The 24,817-nt window shown below is 36.0% G+C and overlaps 1 protein-coding gene across 2 annotated transcripts in view; it reads right to left on the reverse strand.

Annotated features, from left to right (window-relative positions):
• LOC132131449 (neurocan core protein-like) overlaps nt 1–5,101 on the reverse strand; it is a 115,337-nt gene extending 110,236 nt beyond the window's left edge. The window contains exon 1 of one of the 2 annotated variants that reach the window (XM_059543474.1): nt 4,713–5,101. The gene's annotated coding sequence lies outside the window, so the exon portion shown is untranslated. The remainder of the gene's footprint in view (nt 1–4,712) is intronic. The other variant, XM_059543473.1, reaches the window with a different exon arrangement.
• Nucleotides 5,102–24,817: the final 19,716 nt, after the last annotated feature.

The following is a 24,817-nucleotide window of genomic DNA, read 5'->3' on the forward strand; positions in this document are numbered from 1 at the left end:
AATTATATTTTGTTTCCCCGTGCGTTTCACATGGTGAACACAAGACAGTAGTTGTAAGATTACTGAGGTTCTTCTAAAGCAGAGACAAAGAGAATCAGATGAGGATTAATAAACGCAAGTCGTGCAGAGCAATTCGGTTTCCTCACTTCAGAATTTTCTGATTTACAGTACAGTGGTGCAGTAAATATTTGCATGCTTAAAGTAACGGTTCACCCAAAAATGAACATTCATTTTTCATGAAAGCATAGTTCCAATGGACATTTGCGATCAGTATTACAAATTTGAATGGTTTGAGCTACAGTTCCTAACTTTCTTAGTTTTTCCTAATTTTTCCAAGTTTCTCCAAAATTTCTTGTCAGTATGATGTGGGATAGATTATAGACTACTTATGAGGAAAATATGCAAACTAATATGTCTATAACTTTCATTCCATACAGAGGCAGCACGGAGGGGTGGGGTGAGGGGGTTTCGCGGGCCTTTGTTCAGAAAAATTATTAACTAAGTTAGTTTATGTAATCACGCAATTGCATTACGTATTTACAGCGTTATCGTTAAAGCACCCTATAATTATATGAAATCTGGATGTTTTACATGTCTAAATAATATAAAGTGAAACTTTACTCACCTTTTACATAAACCAGGAGAAACCATAAGGGAACTAACATTCAAGTCACGCATGCTTGTATCAGCAACTCATCAGTTTTGCACGGGCATGTCCGAGTTCAAACTGTTTCCTCATGACTCGAGAACTGTTGTAACCATTAACCGAGAAAACTGCTGTTAGTGTACTGTTGTTGTCTTGAGACTACTGCCATCAGATCATGGTTATATTTCCTATACATTTTATTTGTTATACTTCATGCGGTTCAGCATCACAAACACACATTTTGCCCCCTTTTATGAAACCCGCAGCAGACAGTTTGAACATTGGACATGTTTGTGCTGTTCTCTGTTTAGATTACATTTGGAGTAACTGAAGCACTATATGAGTTGGAATCATAAGATATATGGAGGTATATATATATTTGGGGTCGGAGTGACTGTCAGGCACATTCTAATGTGAGTTTTGATTGAGTAACCTGTAGATCTTTGCTGACTCGTGTCAAGACCTCTTTCAGACGGTAAAGTCCGATTGGGTGAACTGGTTCACCAAATGTTATTTAAGCAATGAATTGTGTAATTGTATTGGAAACACAGCCTCAAATTCATTACTTTCTTTAGTAGAACCCAAATATATATATATATTAATGGTTTTTGTCAATGGAATTGGTCTAGTGTTGTTTTGGACCCCAACTGGCTTCCGTTGCACGCACTAGAACCACTGCAACCCTTCAAATTATCTTACTTTGTGATCGATAGAAAGAAGGTCATAGAATTTTGCAATGGCTTGAGAGCAAGAGCATGCCAGAATTTCATTTTTGAGAGAACTATCCCTTTAATTCCATATCTCTTCAGCACACGAATGTGGAGAATCTGAAAAAATTCCAAGCACTTGTGAGTCTAAGATGAATGCAGCTGGAGCCACAAGGCCATTTGTCCTGTGAACCACCACTCATCAATCTTTTCTCAGCTTTGCTGTCGTCCCAAATGCAAACGCGAAGAGGAAGAACTCCAACAGGCCATTTTCTTCGTGGAGCAAATATTATTTTCAGCGACGCTGCTGGTCTTGTTCATTTATTAGCAGCCAGCAGCTGTGTGCACAATGGCCAATGCTTGGGAGCTGTCCAGTGCTGAAAACACAGGATAAAAATACCAGGGAACAAGAGAGAGAGACGCTTGTATTGGAGCACTGTGCAAATTGCTGGCATAATTATCAGGCTTCTTTCCTTCTGGACCTCTCCCACAGGGTAAGCAGTAAAACATTTTCTAAATGAATCTTTAAACCATGAGGTAGTGTGTTTTTGTCTTGATCGGACCTGCGAGCCAAATGGAATCTATTCAAGACAGAAAAAGAAATTAAAATTTATCTTTTCTTCTCCCTCTGCGAAGTTAAACTCTTACAGTCCCATTTCGAAAACCAGCAAAACACAGACCAGGTGTCATGATTCATTTATGGTGTTTAAGGCGGCAAATGCCCTTTCTGAATAATGTATTCCAAGTCTGGGCGCCAATAAATATTCAGACTTTGGCGGATTGGCAGGTGACACATGTAGTAGAGACAGCAGCTGAAAACCAGTTCCTCTGGCTCATGGGATTAAACACAGCTACTCTTTCTTGTCAGTTGTCAATCAAGAGTGTGCACACAAGGTAAGTCACCAACTTGGATGACTGTGGACATAAATTAAGACATATACTGGCATCTATTTACAACAAAAACAGACTATTAACTTTGTGTAATTAAACACAGCCTTTGTCACATCAAGAAAGCAGGAACACAAAACTAGCACTAAGTTTCCTTAAATTTCATTTACCAAAAATGCATTGAGTAATTTTAGTAGACCTGATCCATTTTGACCTGGATGTAACTTAACTTAAGACATTTATGGGCATCTATTCACCCCCAACACAAACAGACCATCAACTTCGCATAATTAAACATGGTCTCCATCACATATCAGCAGTCGGCTTATGCAGGAACTCAAAACTAGCACAAAGTTTCCTTAAATTACATCTACCAAAAATGTATTGAGTAATTTTAGTAGAATTGGTCCATTAAACACGGCGTATATTAATTCATGACAAGGACATTATCTCTTGGAATCCGAAGGCATTTAGATGTCTGGATGCTATTCAAGTACAATTTAAATTCCACCTGTCAGCACAACCCCCCCTCGTATGATTGTTGGCACTAAACTACCCAGCCGAGGGGAAACGCACATTATTAAAATGGGAGAATCAATCAAGTGCCCTCTACAAGTCACCCAACGCCAAAACGAAAGTGCTCAGAGGCAATTTCCACTTTTTCTTCCAGAGAGAACATGCTCAAAGGTGCTTCTTTAGTATTTACGATTATAAAAGAAGAAGGTGCTCAGATAAAGAGCAGAATGGATGCCCCAAGCAGATATAGAAAGGTTCTGGAGCCAACTTGAAAGGCTGCTTGGATTGGCAAAACTGAGCTGCTCCGCTGTGACTCAGGGTTAGAAAGAAAGGTCTTTGAACCTAGAAGCACCGTATCGGAGGACTCACCCTGATATAGATGCAAGCAGCACAGGGCTGCATGAGGTTGAAAGGGTGTGAGTTTAGCAACAGCCTCAGCAGACACTCATATGCTTATTTGGTCAATTAAAATATAAAGGATGGGCTAATACTAAAATCCTGGTCAATACTGATAAACTAACGGTCATTTTATGGTGAAAACCAATAAACGGACAATTTTATTGTACATATTTGTTTAAATAAAAATGTTTAATTCCATGTTTTGCTGTTTCTTTGAAGTTATTTGTGAAATTTACAAGCAATTTCTTAGTTAAAATTAATTCTACACTGTTTTTTTTTCAGAGCATAAAAAAAGGATTTCAGATTTGCTATTTAAAAAAAACTCTAATATATAATACACCAGTTTATACAACTAAAGCCAAACTAAAGTTATTGCTGGATGTTGCCGAAATGCTGTGCCATTAGTCCCTAAAGGCGCAATAACTGACAGTCAGTGCTCTCATTGGTAGTCACTGCAAGTCTTATTTGCATAAAGTTTGACTCAAACTTTGTAGAGAAGAGAAGAGAAGAGAAGAGAAGAGAAGAGAAGAGAAGAGAAGAGAAGAGAAGAGAAGAGAAGAGAAGAGAAGAGAAGAGGGCAACGCTAAGAACCTTGCCACACAGTAACCAATTTGCTGCAAACAGCAAAATTTCCCCAGGGCACCTGGAGCCACAAATCGCACCACTTTTCTATTTCTTTGACAAAAAACACACATCTTCGCGTTGACTCTGTCACTCTGTTGTACTTTTCTCCTGTCAGCATAAAGACTTGTTGCAGACTGATGCAAGAGGCACCTAGAGAGCTCCGTCAGGTAGAGACTCAGGGGTTCAGACTGAACAGAGACAACCGAGTCACTCACGACAGAATGCCAAGAGAAATTCGGCTCAGTCTTCCACTCTCACCAGCAACACGCTGTCGTCAAGGCGGCCACAAGACTGGCTCAGCACTTGTCAGCTTTAAACAGCATCCAGCTGACACTCTGCAAAGGAGAAAAACAATGCGGGGCCACTCTCCATCCCAAAATTCTTGCTAGCGGTTTCTGATGGAATTTCTTTCAACCACTTCACATCAAGGCATTACTGCAAATGACAGCTTGCAGGTGGGGGGTTACATCAAGGCAAAGTAAATGACTCACTTGAGTAGATCTGGGGAAAACAGGACAAGAACACTCAAGCTTTTATAAGGTTACTAGAGCAATGTGACATCTGAGAGGGTCGCATTTGCATCCACTTGTACTTTGCAAATCACTTAATATTTGTTAAGTGATCACAACAGCCTGAGAACAGTACAAATATCTGATTTAAGAAAGTATATAGCGCTCTACTCTTCATATACTTGATATTCGATCATGATGTCAATCAAAACATGGCTTATAAATATTCTTCTTCTCCGAACAGCTGTTCATTATTTTAGTGCTCCTGGTTTTGTCCTCTTGAGTGTCCTCACTGAGGTACTGCGCTCGGCAAGGAGGCTGTACATAGCCTGTCCTGAACACAAAACATCTATACACCACATTATACATTAATAATAAAGCGAGACGCAATCAGTTAGAAACAATACCGTCGCTTGTTCTCACCTTCTCTGAAGTAAAGCGCGTTGTCGCCTCAGAAAGTCCACAGGAATGCCGCGTCGCCTCAGATAAAGCAGAGTAGGTGGTAACAGCCGCTGAGGTAAACCATTCAAAATGTATAGATCTGTTCAGCCTCAGAAATGTGTTGAAATTAACTCCTTACTTCGTTTATAGCATTTAAAAAGCACGGTGTTCGTCCTCAGCCTGTGTCTCGTGCTGAGAAGAGCTCGGAACGGCGCGCGCTTCGCCGGTCGCGAGGAGAGACACTGAACAAAAGCTCACAGCGTTTGGTTTCCCCCTCACTTCACTTCACCTCATCTCACCAAATGAACGGAGCAGATGCTCAGACAAGAGTCGCGAAGATGATACAGCCAATTCTCTGTGGACTTCGGTGGGGGGATGGATAATATTTTGCACAGTATTTCAGCGATTTCCTTCCTTTGTTTAGACATTTGCTTGGGCAGAATTTGTTGTGGTTTATGGGGTGCGAATTATTGAAAACTTAGCGGTTCATCTGACTAATAATTATTTAATCTACAAAAAGTAAAAAATAAATAAATAAAAAAAGTCCCTCACGAAAATTAACCATGGTTTTACTATATAGATAAATAAATAATTAGAATAAAATAAAGAAGAAGATGAAAAAAAAAAAAAACATGGTTAATGTTTAACCATGGGAACCACATATTTACCATGGTTTTGCTACACTAACCATAGTTTAACCGTGGTATTTGTAGTAAAACAGTGGTTGTACAAATGGTTATCAGTGTAAGGGGGTGGGGGGGCGGTATATACTGTATGCTTATATATGTGCATATATATAAAGGATGTTTACAACCACTAAGTTCCATTGTTACAAATAGTCAGAACTCGCTAAATAGAAGCTGGCCAACAGAATTCACGTGGGCCTAATGGCAACCAAAGCAACGTTAGTAGCGCTTTCCTTAAAGGGGTCATGTGATGCTTTTTTAAATATTATTATTTTGTGTATTTGGTGTAACAGAATATGTTGACATACTTTAATGTTAAAAAAACTCATTATTTTTCAAATATTGTACATTATTGTTGGTCCTCTATGCCCCGCCTCTCTCAAACATTTTCTACAAAGTCAAGCGCAGTCTGCTCTGGTTGGCCAACTGACCCAGTGCATTGTGATTGGCCGAACACAGCAAACACTCGTCGGACATGTAACGGCCCTTTCCAGAATCACGAGCTTCATCTTTCAAAAAAAATGTAAAGGCAGTTAATAATGTCATTAGTTTTACCATCAGTTCAAGCCCGAAAGGAGAACAGACACACTGATGAAGCTTGTATGTGTTTGCAGTACACAAGCCACGGACGGTTAAGACAGCTGACTCCACTGTCTGACCCTGTCTCTCTCTCTCACACACACACACACACACACACACAACAAGCAAAACTCCCTATTTGAACATTCAATAGCAAATATTTAAACTACTAACAAAACATACTTACAGTAGCTGATTCAGATGCGCCAGATTGTCGTAGCAAAGTCAGAATGATCTCCTCTCCTAGATTCACGAAACAGTCATCCATAAAATGCGTTGCTGTTCTGTTGTAAGTAATTTTAAAGATTCCTAAATGCATCTACTTCGGGAGGCCAAATAAAGTGTTTTTGCTTTCGCCTAGATACACACAGCATCTCCCTTACATGACTGCTTCAACACTTACTGCAGTTACTAAAAACCATGCATTCTTTCTTAGCGTGAACATTTGGGTGGCATTACGCAAACATTTCAACATAGTGACATAGACATGTGGGAGCGTGTTTAAACGAGCCGTTTTAGGGGGCATGGAAAATTGGAAAATAGTCACAGAGGAAAAACTGGCCATCTTACACTTAATGACTGAGGATCTTACATTACCAGACTTTAAAGTTATTCTGATCATAACAAACTCATGCAGAAATGTGCGGCTTGTTGCTAGGACACGCATGACAAATGAAAACAATGTGTGTTCTAAAATCGGCTAGAATCAAGAATAAAAATCTAGAATCAAATGTCTCTGACAAACATACACTACATGATTTTCTGTGGAATCTGTCAACTCTAATCTACAGACTGGCTCGGACTTTCAGCAACTAGCCTCAACTTGTTCAGACTGTAAATTTGGGGGAAATCGTTTATTGTAGCCGGTTCTAAGGATCAGTATGAGAGAATGCATCAACAAAAACACACTTTTTTTATTTTTTTTACTTTACTGTTTTTCAACAGTGTTTTCAACGATCAAGCTACCACAAAAGTCAGATTCCAATAAAATCAGAATGTGCAAAATAGATGCCATAGCGGCCGAAGGTGTTGAGGTAATTTATATAAGGATATTAGTATGAGACAATGCATTGACAAAAATGTACTCTATTTATTTATCATCTTCAAAAATGTTGTGTTTATTACAAATACAATAAATTCTCTAGGTGTTGTTATTTTATCATAATGTGATCAAACATGCTATTTAACCTGTTAAGAATAAATACGCTCTTAAAAACAAAGGTTCTTTAATTGGCACCTAAGGTTCCATGAATTGTATCTTCCTATTGTCCAATATTTGACAAATGTCCCAACGAATACCCATTGTCTTTGTAAGCTGAGCCATCCACCAGTTCTTCTGTTTGCAGATTAATAAATCATCTCAGCATCCCGAGGAGCCTTTAAAAAAAACTGTGGAGAATCTGACCTGCCCCCTGTTTTATGACAGAATAATGATGTCCCTCGAGATGCTGCAAATCTGTTCCTAGAGGGCCACACCATGGTCCACTGTCACACATTTCACCCGACCTATAGAAGCCCACTCACTTAACACTACCCCCAGTTCAGTCGTTCATCACATTCATCACTGTCATCCGATTACAGATGTTACTGTGTAAACAAATCACAACAAATCGCAAAGTGTTCCTGTTGTGATGCTGCATGCATCCATAATGAAGAGCTCCATGTATGGTAAAAAAAAAAAAAACTTTGCTTTGAAGCCCTCAAATGTTGCAGATGATCATCTGTATTAGGGCGTGTATTAGGGACACAATAACCATTATACTTCACTAAATAGAGATTTTTTCTTATGCAGGATGTTTAAATAAATGCCAATCATAAGCTAAATATAATCTTGGCAGCAGGGCTTTTTGAATGGAAATGGTAGGGATTTAAAACACTAGGCTTATTGGCTCCATAATGGCTTTATAGCAAACCGACAAAAGCATGAATATGAGAAATAAGATTTCTTTGACTAACCACATGAGGAGAAAATACCTTCTTGACATATATATAACTAATAGCCTCCAAAAATATATATGCCCCATTGTTCCAGACTCCCTTAAAATGGTATTGTCAAGGGACGCTGGCCAAGGCATAATACATAGTGCCACACAAATCCATTATTTAAACAGCTGACAATGTGACAGTCAATGAACAAAGGACTCCTCGCAGTGGCCCTCAAAAAGAACACCACAATAAGGATGATCTTCAATGGGTCGCCAGCTGATTGTTTTAACATTATTTCTTTTTCACCAACACTTTGTTTCCTCTCCATCATTGCTGCAAGTCCGATCTCAGAAACTCGTAACGAATATCTCTGAGGAAAAATAGCACTTTGTTAAAAGGCATTGAACAAGATGTTACCATTCAAAAATAGGCACAGACCCGTCCCTGCCTTCATCTGGGGAATTAGATGCATATAATAACGGTTACATGACAGAATATTATGCTTTGAGAAATTAATCCTGAAACACAATCTGTTTTAATGTGCTCTGACTATTTATATTTAATCATTTGGCGGTAGCTATTATCCCGTGCAATTTATATGAGGATGAATTTACAACGATTCAAATTTTCTTTAAATATAGTGATTATTTCAAATGTCCACTATTTGGTCCTACCTGAACCTCTATAGCCTAGTTTTCAATTGGGGTCCGTGGACCACTGAGGGTCTATGAAACTGCAGGGGGTCTGTGAACAGATATATAAAACATATGGACATTTCTTCAAAAACTCTCCAAGTATTTTTTGTCTGGTTCCCCTGCTTCGTCAGTTGATTCAAATATATACAGTATAAAACCAGTATTAAACAAATCCAAGACACAGAGAAGTCAACAGTAGGGTAGTGTAAAGCAAGTTATTATATGGTTTTCAATAAAAAAAAAAAAAATTAAAAAAAAAAATATATATATATATATATATATATATATAATTTTATTAAATGCAAAAAAAATAAGATATAAAACAAAATATTATAATATCAAATAAAAAAACAAGTGCAATAAAATAAAAACAAAATATCATAACATATAAAGAATATATGAAAATAATAAATATTTTTTCTATTTTATAAGCCCTGGGATGGCTGAATTTTGTAGAGACTTTGAACTGTGGATGTTCCTGATTGATTATAAATCCATTAATTTCGTCTTTAATCCATTTGTCCACTGTCGACAGTGTCAGGATTGCACAAATGTACAGTTCTATAGCCTTATGTTTTATCTAAAGCCACTCTGGCACGGGGCCAGGCCTACCACACAGCTCTTAGACCCAGAAACCACTGACATAAGCACTTAACGGTGGTCACCCTTCTCATCTTTGTCACTTGCCATCGGCTCGAGGGGGAGGGTTGGGGGAACAAAGCTTGGCTGTCTGGTTAAAGTCCTTTATGGGAGCCACGGAGAAGCCATGGAGCGTGGAGAAAAGAAGAGTGTCAGCACAAGATCCTAATGAGAATGAAACGAAGCTGCTTGGATGGGGGGCCCAGCTGATCCATAATTGATGAGGGTGAAATGCAGAGACTCACCGAGTGTAAATGATAAACACACTACAACGGTGAGAAATCACAGCTTGCCTTTGGCTTTCATTTCAGATGATTCGGAGTGCAAGATGTGTCTATTGGATAGCATACCTATATAGACCACTTGTGATTGCACTCTATTGTGCGCTGCTAAAAGAAATCTACAGCCGAACATATTAAAAATTCCCCACAACATATTAAAGGAGCATTATAAAATGAAATTATGCCCACGTGAAGGGGTTTAATCCCAAAAGATATACAACTTATTACTATTCTGCCTAATTAGCAATTACCCAGGCCCCAAAGCAGATAAGTATTTGTAATAATATGCCAGTCATGCAAATCTAAAGTCATTATGGCTTTCATGAGGCACTGGACAAGGATTTAACTATTGATTATCACCATAAAAAATTTTTTTTTTTTGAAATTGTGAATAAGATTGTTAGACTAGGTTTTACAAGAAAGTACTATTTTAGTATTTATACTTAATTTAATGTTACCAGCTGTTTCTTTGTAATTATTTTAAAATTATATATATATATATACAGTACAGAGCAAAAGTTTGGAAACATTACTATTTTTAATGTTTTTGAAAGAAGTTTCTTCTGCTCATCAAGCCTGCATTTATTTTATCAAAAATACAGAAAAAAATGTAATATTGTGATATATTATTACAATTTAAAATAATTGTTTTAAAATTTATTATTTAAATTATCATTTATTTCTGTGATGCAAAGCTGAATTTTTAGGATCATTATCACATGATCCTTTAGAAATCATTCTAATATGATGATTCATTATCAAAGTTGGAAACAGTTCTGCTGCTTAATATTTTTTCAGAACATGTTATACTTTTTTAGGATACTTTGATGAATAAAAAGTAAAAAAAAAAGAAGCTATGTTTTTAAAAAATAAATATTTTGTAATAACAATATACACTACTGGTCAGTAATTTGGGGTCAGTAATTTTTTTTCTTTCTTTTTTTAAAATAAAATCAATACTTTTATTTAGCAAGGATGTATTAAATTGATAAAAAGTGATAGTAAAGAAAATATATTATTAGAATATATATTATTAGAATTTTTTTATTTTGAATAAATCCAGTTCTTTTTAACCTTTTATTCATCAAATATATTAGACAGCAGAACTGTTTCCAACACTCATAATAAATCAGAATATTAGAATGATTTCTAAATGATCATGTGATAGACTGATGTTACATGTGACACTGAAGGCTGGAGTAATGATGCTGAAAATTCAGCTTTGCATCTCAGGAATAAATTATTTTTTTTAAGTATATTCAAATAGAAAAGTATTATTTTAAGTTGTAAAAATATTTCACAATATTACTGTTTTTTCTGTATTTTTGATCAAATAAATGCAGGCTTGATGAGCAGAAGAAACTTCTTTCAAAAACATTAAAAATAGTAATGTTTCCAAACTTTTGGTCTGTACTGTATATATATATATATATAAATTACTAGCAATTACTAAGTGAAAACTTATTTTTTTCAGTAAACCACTGAGAAATAAAATTATCAATATATTGTTATTTATTTTATTGCTGTCATTTATTAGTATACATACATACATATTTTAATTTAATTCATTTTTTATTTTATTTTAAATGTAGGATACAAAATGAAACTCTTGTTTACAAAATTGTAATATTTACAAAAATTGTAAAAATATTAATATATTTTTAATATGGAAGCCCGTTTTTTTGGTAATTTGTCGGAGTTGTGAGATAAAAAGTTGTCATTAAATTTTTTATTTTTTAACACACAAACAAAAAAAGCTGAATTGCGAGACGTAAACAGAATTCTGGGACATAACTCAAAATTGTGGAAAGTGCTCGGAATTGCGATAAAAGAGTGTTTAAATTCCCACGTTTTCCTCAGAATTGTGAGTTTATCTTGCAACTTTTTGTTTCGCAGTTTTCTTTTTTTCTCAAAATTTTTTTATTCAGTTGTGGAAACAGGTTTCCATACTTTAAATAAAAATAAAAAAGGTCAGTTTAAAATGTCAGTTTAAAATGATTTGTTTTGTGCTCAACTTGTCAAGAAAAATCCAAAAGTTGATCTTAGATTTGTGCTAAGGAATTAAAAATACAGTTTAATAAAATGTCTCATTTAAGTGTATTTTCCCTCACCCACCCCTCTGCTTCAGCATTTTACATTTATCAACTCTACATAAAAATAGACAAAGCAAAAACAGCAGCGCAACAGAATCTGTCTGATGTCATCATCATCAGTCCGTCTATAATAATCATTGTGTCAGTCTATAATTCAGGTAAGCACACATGATAAATAAAGAAGTATTGTTAGATTGAAAACAACCTCCAGAAATATATTTAACTGTCATCACTACACAGATAATTGAGTGACAGTAGCCTCCAGTGCATAAATTAAAAATAAATAAACAACACAAATAAAACCAGGCGTGATGCGATCAGTGTTAACCTTGATGTGTCATCTTTGCTCTTAATCAAAGCTGCACTGCGTTATTGAAGAATGATGCAGTTGCTTAAATATGGAATATGAATGGTGACTGACATTAGATTTTATGACTTTTTATTGTCAAAATTTGTAATGAGACACAACAACAACCTGGAATGACATATTGGTGTGCAAATAAGATTTGAGAAGATTCCATGGAAAAAAAGTAGTTTTAAAAAAACCTGTTAGTACCATACTCACATTATGGCAATTCATTTTAAAATACTGAAATCAATAATTTCAAATGCAATAAATGAAATTATGCATTAAAAATATATATACAGTATATATATATATATATATACAGTATATATATATATATATATATATATATATATATATATATATATATATATATATATATTGCGATAAAAAAATACAGTTCTGATTTAAAATTGGATTTTTATTATTTTTTATCATAATTATTTTATTATGATTATTACTGCTTTTATTATATTATTATCAAAAAATAGTATTTAAGATAAGTTTAAGATGGAAATTGTGTGGAAATGAACAGTGTGAGTATAGAAATAAACATAACAAACAAATAATTAATCAACTTGAGGGTTAGAAAATGAAAAAAAACAATAATGTAAAAAAGATCAGGGCATAATAAACAATAATCTTTAACACTGACACAATGCAGCACACTGGATATATTGTACAAAACACATCCAGACCTTACAGCAGATGGAAAAGTCAAAGCATGTGGGTGGATGCTGGACTAAGAAATCATAACCCATCAGGCTCTGTAAACTCACTTCCTTTCCTCCAGGACGAAACAATTCTGTGATCAAAGAGTGTCCTTGGACTGAGTTGTTTTACACACAGAGGGTAAAGCTTAATTCCACCACCCATAAACACACATACACACTTTCTGTTCTCTGACTACAAGCCAAAACACAATTACAAATCATAGAAAGACAAAATCTATAGATTAAATATGCCTACAGCTATTTACAAACACAAATACCCATCATAAAAATGTTCTCTAGATTCATTATATTCTTCAGCTTGAGGGGTAAAAGCGGGGATGTAGTATTTCCTGTAAGATGCACTAACAGCAATAAATATGTCTCTTATCATGCCTCCTTGATGGAGCTTCAACCTTATGTCCTATAGCTTTCTGCCCAAGGGAAAAATTATCTATAAAACGACAGAAAGAGATTTTATCACAAATGATCCCTTCTTGTGTCATACTTGTTAAACAAATCTTCCAGGTTGGAGTCAATCTCTAATAGCACAGATGCTGTTAATTAGCACAGAAAAAATTAGATTCATACAAACAAACAAACAAATACAAAAGCCATGTTTGCACTTATACAATGGAAGTCAGTGGGGCAAGGAACTGCATCAGGATAAATGTAAAATATTCACAGTTTAAAAACATTGAAACAACAACAAAAAAAAAGTTAACTGAGAACATATAATATATCAGTTCCATTTTAGATTATTTTTAATTTATTGTCAATTTTTTTGTACCGATATTTACATTTAGAAAAGAAAGTTCACTTACATTAAATCTTTCAGAACACTAATAATAACAATGCTATATAATTTTTAGCAAATCTCAAAATCTATATACATTTTTGTACTGTATATTATAATGAATTTGATTTTCTTTCTGCAATTTATCTAATTTAAGGTTTTAGCACTTCATTTTATTAATTTATAATTTTAATATCTGCTATTTTTGTAGTTATCAACCATAACCTACAATTATATATATACAGGTCCTTCTCAAAAAATTAGCATATTGTGATAAAGTTCATTATTTTCCATAATGTAATGATAAAAAATTCATATATTTTAGATTCATTGCACACCAACTGAAATATTTCAGGTCTTTTATTGTTTTAATACTGATGATTTTGGCATACAGCTCATGAAAACCCAATATTCCTATCTCAAAAAATTAGCATATCATGAAAAGGTTCTCTAAACAAGCTATTAACCTAATCATCTGAATCAACTAATTAACTCTAAACACCTGCAAAAGATTCCTGAGGCTTTTAAAAACTCCCAGCCTGGTTCATTACTCAAAACCGCAATCATGGGTAAGACTGCTGTCCAGAAGGCCATCATTGACACCCTCAAGCAAGAGGGTAAGACACAGAAAGAAATTTCTGAAAGAACAGGCTGTTCCCAGAGTGCTGTATCAAGGCACCTCAGTGGGAAGTCTGTGGGAAGGAAAAAGTGTGGCAAAAAACGCTGCACAACGAGAAGAGGTGACCGGACCCTGAGGAAGATTGTGGAGAAGGACCGATTCCAGACCTTGGGGGACCTGAGGAAGCAGTGGACTGAGTCTGGAGTAGAAACATACAGAGCCACCGTGCACAGGCGTATGCAGGAAATGTGATACAGGTGCCGCATTCCCCAGGTCAAGCCACTTTTGAACCAGAAACAGCGGCAGAAGCGCCTGACCTGGGCTACAGAGAAGCAGCACTGGACTGTTGCTCCGTGGTCCAAAGTACTTTTTTCGGATGAAAGCAAATTTTGCATGTCATTCGGAAATCAAGGTGCCAGAGTCTGGAGGAAGACTGGGGAGAAGGAAATGCCAAAATGCCTGAAGTCCAGTGTCAAGTACCCACAGTCAGTGATGGTCTGGGGTGCCATGTCAGCTGCTGGTGTTGGTCCACTGTGTTTTATCAAGGGCAGGGTCAATGCAGCTAGTTATCAGGAGATTTTGGAGCATGCTTCCATCTGCTGAAAAGCTTTATGGAGATGAAGATTTCGTTTTTCAGCACGACCTGGCACCTGCTCACAGTGCCAAAACCACTGGTAAATGGTTTACTGACCATGGTATTACTGTGCTCAATTGGCCTGCCAACTCTCCTGACCTGAACCCCATAGAGAATCTGTGGGATATTGTGAAGAGAAAGTTGAGAGACCCAACACTCTGGATGAGCTTAAGGCCGCTATCGAAGCATCCTGGGCCTCCATAACACCTCAGCAGTGCCACAGGCTGATTGCCTCTATGCCACGCCGCATTGAAGCAGTCATTTCTGCAAAAGGATTCCCGACCAAGTATTGAGTGCATAACTGAACATAATTATTTGAAGGTTGACTTTTTTTGTATTAAAAACACTTTTCTTTTATTGGTCGGATGAAATATGCTAATTTTTTGAGACAGGCATTTTGGGTTTTCATGAGCTGTATGCCAAAATCATCAGTATTAAAACAATAAAAGACCTGAAATATTTCAGTTGGTGTGCAATGAATCTAAAATATATGGAAGTTTAATTTTTATCATTACATTATGGAAAATAATGAACTTTATCACAATATGCTAATTTTTTTAGATATATATATATTATATATATATATATATATATATATATATATATAAAATAAAGATGGATTATTTGGTTTTATTATATGGTTTTATTATTGGTGCATCCCTAGTGTTGCATGATAATAATTGCTTATACTAACCTGTCAATAAAAAAGTTATATGCAGTCCTTTAAACTCCTGTGATGAACATGAAAAGGCAATATATATATATATATATATATATATATATATACAGTACAGACCAAAAGTTTGGAAACATTACTATTTTTAATGTTTTTGAAAGAAGTTTCTTCTGCTCATCAAGCCTGCATTTATTTGATCAAAAATACAGAAAAAACAGTAATATTGTGAAATATTTTTACAACTTAAAATAATAGTTTTCTATTTGAATATACTTAAAAAAAATAATTTATTTATAAGCATCATTACTCCAGCCTTCAGTGTCACATGTAACATCAGTCTATCACATGATCATTTAGAAATCATTCTAATATTCTGATTTATTATGAGTGTTGGAAACAGTTCTGCTGTCTAATATATTTGATGAATAAAAGGTTAAAAAGAACTGCATTTATTCAAAATAAAAAAATTCTAATAATATATATTCTAATAATATATTTTCTTTACTATCACTTTTTATCAATTTAACACATCCTTGCTGAATAAAAGTATTGATTTTATTTAAAAAAAAAGAAAGAAAAAAAATTACTGACCAGTAGTGTATATTGTTTTTACAAAATATTTATATTTTAAAAACATAGCTTCTGTTTTTCTTTTTTACTTTTTATTCATCAAAGTATCCTAAAAAAGTATAACATGTTCTGAAAAAATATTAAGCAGCAGAACTGTTTCCAACTTTGATAATGAATCATCATATAAGATTGATTTCTAAAGGATCATGTGATAATGATCCTAAACATTCAGCTTTGCATCACAGAAATAAATAATAATTTAAAGTATAATACATTTAAAAACAATTATTTTAAATTGCAATAATATATATATTACATTTTTTTCTGTATTTTTGATCAAATAAATGCAGGCTTGATGAGCAGAAGAAACTTCTTTCAAAAACATTAAAAATAGTAATGTTTCCAAACTTTTGGTCTGTACTGTGTATATATATATATATATATATATATATATATATATATATATATAAAATTATATACACACACATGTAAATAATCATTTGTACTAGGATACTAGAAAACTGTTGAGATCAGAAAAAAAAAAAAACATTGGTAAACAGATAGACAGACATCTATTCACCTAGAAAAACTAACTAATTAGTTGCTTGTTGAAACAAACAGATGATTTGAAATGGTCTATGGCGATCGAAGGCAAGCCACAGATGCTGTGGTTAAAGCTTGACTTGTTTTAACCCTGATATACAACTTGAATTCAAGTAAAACCAAACAGATGCCTCACCATCTGAAAAGACTTTGGCAAATAAAAAGGGATTGAGGTGATCAGCGATAGGACATCTGGAAAGAAATATCCTGAGGTTCAGATTCTCTGACAAAACACACTGTTGACAAGAGCAACACCTGAGCGAGTGAGGATTTCACTGTTTACACTTTATCATGCAATGAAAGCAGTCTGACAGCTGTCAGGTTGGCATCTCACAAGAACAGGGCTAAAAAAAAGCTCCTAAAAAAGCCCAAAGCACCATTTGCAGTAATCCACCCTATTATATGGGAAGGAAAGCTTGGTGTTAATGGGAAACACTCTGTGATTTTGTGCAATTGTGTCCTTTTCAGACGTGAAATGGACTGGGTAAGCAGCTTCTGTGAGACTGGTAGTGCCCAATAAGCAAGCAAGGCTAGAAACTGGGAAATCCATGGGGATGGCCACAGCAATTCAGGGCTGCTTGTCTCAGAGGAAACACTTCAGTCAGTTATGCTTGGACAGAGCACAACAGCCTGAAAAAAGCCCATGTGCTTCATTCTCCAAGAGCTTCTCTCCAAACCCTGGATTTAACCATTATGTCTTATTAAATACTCCTTTTGTGTGACATCACTAGGTTAAAAATACCAATTTTCCTTACCCACCTACAGAAATGTTTTTTTCTTTTTTCTTGTTTTCACTTTACTAGGAAAGTGTTTTTGCGGAAGTGCTCTAAAGGGCTGTTGAAGTTCTTTCCACTACACAACGCGATGTTTTCTCCTTTTAAAAGGAAAAATCCTCTCCCAACCTTAAATTTAACCAGTTAGTCTTATGAAATACTAATTTTGTGTAACGTTACTAAAATTAGATAAAGAATTCAGATTTTTACCCAGCTACAATATTTCATCCAGAACACAGCAACCAACTATTAATGTCTTTGCAACAACATGGCAACATCCTGGTAAACCATCTGCAAAACCCTGGCAATTTCTTCAGAAAATATAAAAATCTAGTTTTCATTTGCTTTCTCAGACACAAGCTTTGGGTGATTTGCTGGTATGCTTGTTGTGTCTAAGTGAAACCCACACATTTTTTTTCCCAAGCATTTTGCTCTTATTTTCATTTCACTAGAAAAGTGTTTTTGTTGAAGCATTTCTGAAGTGCATGAAGGGCTGCTGAAGTTTCCACTTCACACCAACTTGGGATCGCTCACCTAAAATTGAAAGTTTTGTCAGCATTTTTTCACCCTCTTGGCTTTTACAACTTGTATGACTTTGTGGAACTGATGTTTAATCGCAGAATGTCCAAGCTGTGCTGTTTCTTCATTCAATAAAAGTGAACGGTGACCATGATTGTCCATGATTCAGTAAATAACAACTACAATTTCAGCCTGTTCCTTGTACAAAACACACAGCCTGAAACATAGTCACATGGACTGTTTTTGCAACTTGAAAACCATTGCATTAGAGAAAACATCCCAGACATTATTCAAAATTTCTCCATTGGTGTTCTATGGAAGACCAAACATCATACAGGTTTGGAATGACATGAAGGTGAGTAAATAATGACAGAACTCTCAATTTGGGATGAAGTATCCCTAAAAGGAAAAGGTACAAACCAAGAACAGAAACACATCTTAGACTAGGTGTATCCTCTGGAATTTGAAAGGTACCAGGATGTTGTTGCCCTCAGAGATAGAGCACAATGAATTTGAGAGGTACTCTAGGGCTTTTGATGCTGTTTGACACATTACATGTCCAAAACAGTCCCCAAAGACAATTCTCTTTTCAAAGCCGTAACAGTGCCATTGTTCCCTCTTTTTCCTCTTTTCATTTTGACGGTTTTGTTAACCTGACTGCTCATCTGAATCACCCTTTCATCTCCAAAGCTGTGAGCTAATTTCCATTGTCCCCGCACAACCCATTAGGACATCCCTAAATTCACATACAGAGTAAAAAATGAAATTAGTGTCTAAGCCACAACGCATACTTGTTCAAACACGAACATGATAATTAAATAAAAAAACACAGGTTGAGAGCCGAGGATAAAATGAACTAATTTTTGCCTTTTGATAGTGTGGTCTATAGGATTTACCCGTCCACTGTTATGTAATGTTCAGTTTCCTTCTACTACTATAACTCTTTCATTAAACTCTTATCTTCGGAAGTCAGTCAGTTTTAAAGGTTGTGCTTCATTGTTATCTTATTCTGTTGAGTAGTGTTTTCACAACTAATTGTGGGAGTATTTTACATTTTATTATCAACCTTCTTTTGAGAAAACAATGGAGCATACTGCTTTGCTTGTACTATCCCCAGACAATGTACTATCACCCAGATGAGGCGTTCTGTCGTAGATTTGTTAGTTATGTGCAAAGTCTGCATATCATTAATCAAAAGGAACTCTCAGTAAAAAAAAAAAAAGTTCCAATGGGCCTGAGTGGAGAGAGAGACACACTATGTGTCTCGGCGGTTTGTGTGGGGCCTAAATTGCGTCTCCAAAGGACAACTCGTCATATCAAAGGCAACAGAATGAGCCTCAAGAGTGTGCAGGGCTGAATCAGTTCTTAAGCCCAATCCTGGTGTCAAGCTTATTTGTCCCTTCCTCTGAATAATAATGCTTTCAACCCTGATCCTCTATTATAGTAATGAGTCTATGGATCCTAGAATACTTATGAGCATTCGCCTTGAGAATGGGACGTTATCAAAAGTGGAAAGAAGGGAAAAAAATGGACATGATCCAACAAAGAACTGAAGAGAGTTTCAAGGCTTTCGTGACTATAAATGACGATGTGTATCGAAAGTAAAGAGAAGATACTGTGTGTATGATGATCCGTCAGAAATGCAACCCAGAATCAGATAAACCTGGAGAAGCCATTTGTGATTTTCCGGATCACAGAACAGCAGAGATTGCTATGGTTGCTTAGTAAACCTATCAAAAGATTAAAGCTCACCTCAGTCTTTAAAGGACCAGTTTACCCAGAAATGGAAGTTCTGTTTACTCACCCTCATCTCGTCCCAAACCCGTAATGACTTACTTGCTTCCTTAGCAGTACGTTTATACAGCTCCTGAAGTATCCCTGTCAATGTCCTCAAAATCATGAATGAGCATTGGAGCCTATTTTTACATGCCACTAGATCCAAACTTTCAAGGGCATGCACAGCTTCTTACCTGACAGACAAGCATTCCTTTCATTGTAACAAAGTAGTTTCAAGAAGATCCCAACAAGATAACAATGAGCAGGTTGTACATGATGATAATACATGATGTCTGAGTGTGTGTCTGGCCACTCTAGATAAAGACACGAGTATCACCACACTCAATGATGGGGAAAGGATTTAAACGATATCAACCTTGATGGAACATAATGTGCACCCCATTCTTTCCAAAACAAGATAAGACGTATTTGACACAACACAACAAATGAAGCACTCCTCCACATGGAGAATAGCCTCAAATGGTCACAGCACAACATTTGTCGTCGCAAAGAAATGAAGCCGTGCCTCCTCATAACAAATTAACTTGTTCTTTGTTGCCAGAATAGCCCTTGAACATTTCTCTTTGAAGAATTCATTGGTGAAAAGAACTTTCCGTGCCTTTGGGATCCTGGGGTACTATTACACACCTGTCTGTTCACTTCAATCTGATCCATGAACAATTCCTGCATTCCCATGAAATGCGGCTGAGTCGGTTGGTTTGTCTGTCTCCAAATCTTACTTCAAAAGTGTGGCTACCAAAAAGTCTTAATGATAGTGTTTATATATTTATAAAAAAGGGCAATTCAATTTCTCTCCATTTCCAAGCCATCAATATTTGTAGGCCATGGATTGTCACACTATAATCCTCTTAAAATTCAGTTTGAAATATGATATAATTGGATAAAAATATGTTTACAGTAACAAGGCAGCAATTCCATTTAATTCGGTATTGGTTTTAAAGGTAATTTATGGCAGCACTTACTTTGTAATAAAAATGCACTGCTTCCCATAATTCCCAGTGTTTTTGGTGGGATTCTTTTTTCAAGACGACACTGCTATATTTCACTAATAGTATGATAAACCTTTTCCCAGAATGCTGAATCCTTCCATTTTATCTCAAATGTTAAGCAAACACTCTTCAAACTGTGCTCAAATTGTTTTGTCTGCAGCACATTTTTACATTTGAGAAGTACTCAGAAAAAACAAATTATGTGTCAACATCAAGATTTAACGTCTTTGTGTTATGTAAATTCACCTGAAACAATATTTACATATCTGCATCTGAAGACCCGAAAGATGTTCAGCATGTTGCTAAGCTACCAGGAACGAGTGATACATTCTTCTGGTCCTTGGTTCAACAAGGAGGTTACCGTCCTACTGCCAGAAAATTGCTCAGTGTGACTCAGAATCCAAGTATAAGACTGGAATGGACTTGCAAATAGTTTCCTCCTTTGTCATATACAATATTCAATCCAGTGACATTTCCAAACCATTGATCCGCTGACTCCCCACCCAAATGCCAGTGCCATGTTAAATGGCTAGGTTAACTCAGTGACGTGGTACAGAACCTGCGTTGTTAAGATCAGATGAATTCAACCATTCAACTGTGTAGCTGCATATAATAGGGGATCAGAGCAATTTGAGCTATTTTAAGAAAGGGCAGTTGTTTATGCAGACAAAATGGAGAAATCTGGAATGCTTTAAATGAGAGAAGTCTGTAATTTCACCAGAGATCAATTCAACATTTTGATTCATATTTATAAGGGTCAATATTCACTCTGACTTTTGCAGTAGCCTTAGTTGGTGATTTTAAGAGGGAAGTCTATGGAACAAAACAGTCAGAATATTGACAAATGTCAATATTTCTCCTGAACCAATGTTAACTTACTGGTAAATATGGCTAATTGTCCAGGAACCCATCAAAAGCATCCTCAAATGTGGTTCCTATTTGCACACATGTAAATGTGAGATATTGCATTCCAATGGACAGCAATATCAGTGTTTGCACAATGGAGTTGATCTTAATCACAGGGGGCTTACTCAACACTAGAAAAACTAGCATTGTCTGTTTTCCCAAAGCCAGGCGAAATGTAGTCTCAGACTGCGTCCAAGTGTCTAGAGGGTTCATCATTCTTATTTGAGGAGCTGCAATGAGAGAGTAGACGTGTCTATTATGTGGGGATGAGCTGAAGAAATTGGATATTAAGTGAAAGAGTTTGAATGGAGTTTTCATGGAAATTAGATCATTTATGAGGTGAAACTGGTGCCATTGAAAGCGAAATCAATTGGATTGGACAATATTGGAGCTTGAATTGAACTTGCAGCGACTGAACTGACCCAGACATGATGGAGTCCCTTCTGGCAGCTGTTGGACTTTAAGACCACCACCTCTCGGGACCCCTACAAATATACAGACTCACAACGTGCCAGCGGCTTCCTAGTAGCAGTGGACTCTTTGCATGAGAACAATTATGGTATTATTTGGTTCTCAAATGGTCCTCCACTAACATTTCAAGCAGAGAGCATGCTGAGGTGTTCATTGCTGTCTAAGTATTTGTATGCGGTTAATGAGATGGAATCCTCCTAATTCAAGGTTTTACTTTATGAGAACAGCAGTAATAGCAATTTGCAGGGTTAAACTGAAGTGCAAGTAAAAGGCATCAAGCCAGCACGAAACTAGCAAGAATTCACACCTTTGTCTCTCACAGATGTAGGCGACCATGGCGTGAGAGGCTGATGTTTGTACTGAAAAAAGAAAACGCACTGGAGAGAAACTAGTAATCAAATACAAGGCACGGCCTTAAAAGCCCACAAAAGGACATTCAACAAGAACACCGCAGTCAATTTGTTCATATAGCAACATGACCTTCGAATTTAGTGTGTTCGGCAAATGATGTGTCTTTTATGTGGAAAGGGCTTTTTAAGTAAAACAGCCTTGATGGCGTTTTAAACAGCACTTTGAAATGCCACTCATATTAATTTAATTTGCACTCTAGATGTTTATTTTCCATTTGATCTGCAACACATTACTTACTCTCATGCACTGCGCAAAGGTTCAACAACTTAGGTTAACTTAAAAGGTTAACTTCCACGAATTCCAAAATAACTAAAGGCATGAGGGCTCAATGAAGCTTTGTTCCAAACACAGTAAACCGCGTTGATGTCTACAACCTAGTTAGGCAACTACCTTCCCAGGGAGCATCCTAACTAAAATTGAACCTCATAAATGATTGATTTGTAGCACTCTACATAGTTAATGACACAATACTCTGATAAGCAAAGAAGGTTATTTGTGAGATATAATCTCAGAACCCTGAAAAAAAAAGTTATAATTCTGGAAAATAAACTCACAATTGCTAGTATTGTTGTCAAAAGTACAGATGTCGGTATGAGTCGGTACTGAATTTTTCTTAATGTGATGATGCCTGCACTTCCGCTAGCATATGTTTTGGACCTGCTCAAATCACAGCAGTAACTTGGCACTAGTCGAAATGGAGCGGTGAAAAATTTCCATTATAGCAGGCGCTTCTTCTACTAGCCCTTGGGCGATTTAGGTCGAGCACCAGTGGAGTATTTAAACCAAAGTGGGCACACTTCACAAACCCTGCTGATGCAGGTCGTTTTTACAGTAGAACCAATAGCCAAGGGGATTTACTGCACTGTTCACAAGACACCATGACGAAGTGCAACGGCCTGACAGGACAACGCTGCAGAAGTCTGTCATTTGTCAATAGGTGATAGTAAGCCCTGCGGTTATGCTACAGAGATGAAGCTGACATTGCTCCGGTTGCACAGTAGATTTTTTCATCTGGGTTGGAGCTACATGTGAGAGAGAGAGTCTTTTCTCAGGATCAAATCTATGAATCAAAACTATTTTTGTGGAAATCACATTAGGTCATAAATGCTGTTGACTGAGCTTACTGTAATTTATATAGAACCCAGAATATTCCACAAATGAATCTCATTCCTGTCTAAAAAAACTAAAACAAAAATTTAGTGATTGTCTTTTCCTCCAATGGCAAAAAACATGCTTGCTATTTGAATTATGCACCTACTAGGCACAGACCTAGCTGACTACCATATTTTAAAACGGATTTCCCTATAACATCACCATCGCAAAGACTAAAACATCCATTAGCAACTTAACACATTCGATTTAACAAACAACAGGCGTTTAGTGCACATGCTGAATATTTCCTTGTCTTTTCAATCGTCTTTTCCCTGTCCATCAATCTTTCGTCTAATTTAGTGCTGGCAGGAGAACATATGTTCACCTTGAATAATGACTGCCAACATCTCTAAGACTAGAAGAGAGAGACAATAATCGAAATCTTTTGCTTGCAGTTGTGAGCGAATAAAGCACGAGTGGCTGCACTTCTCAACGGAAGCAGCCGAGCACATTGTGCAAATGCTACACTCCTTAAGAGTTTAATTATAAGTCGCGCTAATATTGAAGCTGAAAATTCTGGTGCCGAGGACAAGTAGGCTTCAAGGCTTTCCAAAAACCATGGAATGGCTCAGACACATCACTAATTGCTCCAGAGCAAACAGATGTGTCTTTAATTTGGAGGCATTTTCAGCTTATTAAAGCACAGAGTGGCATTCAGAATAATTGATTGGCTGTGGCTATCATATCAACCTATAGCATGCGAAACGAAATCCCATCTGCATATCATCCTCTGAGTGGTGATTTTCAACACAGAGCAATGATTGAAAATTAACACCAATAAAAAAAAAACATTGTGTGGCTTCTTCATGCTTAACGTATTGCATAAATTGAATTTGTCTGTAAAATGGCTACAAATGAACCCACCTTAAATGCTTTACAAACAAGTCCTGTGCTTGAATCCAACTCTTTTGTTGTTGCTGTTGATTTTCAATGGAATTTTGCCTTTGATTGACCTGTTCATAAAAAATATTAAAAATAAACAATTACATAAAAATACATTACAATTGACCTTTAAACCATTAGGTACGGTTGCGTGCTCAAAAAGGCGTAAAAAAAAAAAAAAAGGTAAAAAACATTCTGTTAGAAAGAATTAAAGAGTTCCTCATAAGATTTTTTGCTCATAAAGTTGTAAAAACTGAATGGATATTACTTGTACATGAGCTGGAATGAAGTGTGACACAATTTGCCATTTTCTTAAAAGAAATTGCTAAATTAA

The sequence above is a fragment of the Carassius carassius genome, chromosome 48 (assembly GCF_963082965.1).
Source record: "Carassius carassius chromosome 48, fCarCar2.1, whole genome shotgun sequence".
In the NCBI taxonomy this organism is placed as follows: Eukaryota; Metazoa; Chordata; class Actinopteri; order Cypriniformes; family Cyprinidae; genus Carassius; species Carassius carassius.